The sequence below is a fragment of the Austrofundulus limnaeus genome, unplaced genomic scaffold (genome assembly GCF_001266775.1).
Source record: "Austrofundulus limnaeus strain Quisiro unplaced genomic scaffold, Austrofundulus_limnaeus-1.0 Scaffold118, whole genome shotgun sequence".
Taxonomy (NCBI): Eukaryota; Metazoa; Chordata; class Actinopteri; order Cyprinodontiformes; family Rivulidae; genus Austrofundulus; species Austrofundulus limnaeus.
In genome coordinates this window covers 1,291,741-1,293,767 of record NW_013952520.1, presented here as the reverse complement: position 1 = coordinate 1,293,767, position 2,027 = coordinate 1,291,741, and positions in this window count along the sequence as shown.

Sequence of the window (2,027 nt, the reverse complement as noted above, 5' to 3'; positions counted from 1 at the left end):
GTTATTTATTCTGACCACATCATATTGAATTTTTGTAAAAAAAAAAAATTACACCAAAATACAGTAATTTAAGGGGGCTTTAAAATATTTAAGGAGGGCTCCAGCCCCCCTAAAGTAGGCCTAGTGATGCCCCTGCTCTGTATCAACTGTTTATCAAGGAGTCCATGCAACAATGGTGGACGGACTGACTTCCTTCCTTGATTGATTGATTGTCATTTTTCAATAATATTTTTTTGGTAACAGATATTCAAGGGTGCACAAGTAAACGGTGAGAACTGTTCCCTGAAAAACACAATCACTCTTTCCACAACACGTGCAAGTATGGCAAGCATTTATATCACAACAAACTTTGTAGTTTTGGTAATTATCATTTCAGAAACCATTTATTTATTAAATATTCCTGAAATTAAGCATCATAGCACAGCCCACTGAAAAGCTAGTTTTGAGTGTTACACATGCTGGTTCAGCTCTCACCCTTTTCCTGTTTCTTTCATTTGTTACAGTTTTAGCTAATTATATATGATAATTTTTAGCTCATTCGGAAGATGGGTGGCTATGTTTTTCTACTGTTTTACTTTCATAATATTAACTTTATTGTTTCTTATCATTTAATAACAATAATAATCCATTAGTCTTATATAGCTCTATTCAATACCCTCAAATATGCTTTACAATTTTCATTGATCATTCATTCACACACTGATGATAGTAAGCTACATTGAAACCACAGCTGCCCTGGGTCACACTGACAGAGGCGGGGCTGACATACTGTGCCACCAGGCCCTCTGACCACCATCAGTAGGCAAGGGGGGTGAAGTGTTTTGCCCAAGGACACGACGATTGAAACGGCTAGACTGGGGATTGAACCAGCRACCTTCYGGTTCCTGAATGACTCCCCTAACCACTCTGCCACGGCTGCCTCAAATTTATTGAAACATTCTGCTTCCTTTAGCTATAATAAGTTTTGAGATAACTTTCTGAAATGTATTAAACCTTTAGTTTGACACATTACATGTTATTTTTTCACAGATTGGATGAAAGAATAAAATAAGACTATATATATACGTCCTCAAAAAATTAGCATACTGTGATAAAGTTCATTATTTTCCGTAATGTACTGATAAACATTAAACTTTCATATATTTTACATTCATTGCACACCAACTGAAGTAGTTCAAGCCTTTTATTGTTTTAAWATYGATGATTTTGGCAAAAATGTRAAGAAAAAMCAAAARTCCCTATCTCAAAAAATTAGCATATTTCATTTGACCARTAAAAGAAAAGTGTTTTTAATACAAAAAAAGTCAACCTTCAAWTAATTATGTTCAGTTAAGCACTCAATACTTGGTTGAGAATCCTTTTGCAGAAATGACTGCTTCARTGCRGCGTRGCATGGAGGCAATCAGCCTGTGGCACTGCTGAGGTGTTATGGAGGCCCAGGATGCTTCGATAGCAGCCTTAAGCTCATCCAGAGTGTTGGGTCTTGTGTCTTCAGCTCATCCAGAGTGTTGGGTCTTGTGTCTTAAGCTCATCCAGAGTGTTGGGTCTTGTGTCTCTCAACTTTCTCTTCATAATATCCCACAGATTCTCTCTGGGGTTCAGGTCAGGAGAGTAGGCAGGCCAATTGAGCACAGTAATACCATGGTCAGTAAACCATTTACCTGTGGTTTTGGCACTGTGAGCAGGTGCCAGGTCGTGCTGAAAAATGAAATCCTCATCTCCATAAAGCTTTTCAGCAGATGGAAGCATGAAGTGCTCTAAAATCTGATGGCTAGCTGCATTGACCCTGGCCTTGATAAAACACAGTGGACCAACACCAGCAGCTGACACGGCACCTCAGACCATCACTGACTGTGGGTGCTTGACACTGGACTTCAGGCATTTTGGCATTTCCTTCTCCCCAGTCTTCCTCCAGACTCTGGATCCTTGATTTCTGAATGACATGCAAAATTTGCTTTCATCCGAAAAAAGTACTTTGGACCGCTGAGCAACAGTCCAGTGCTGCTCTCCATAGCCCAGGTCAGGCA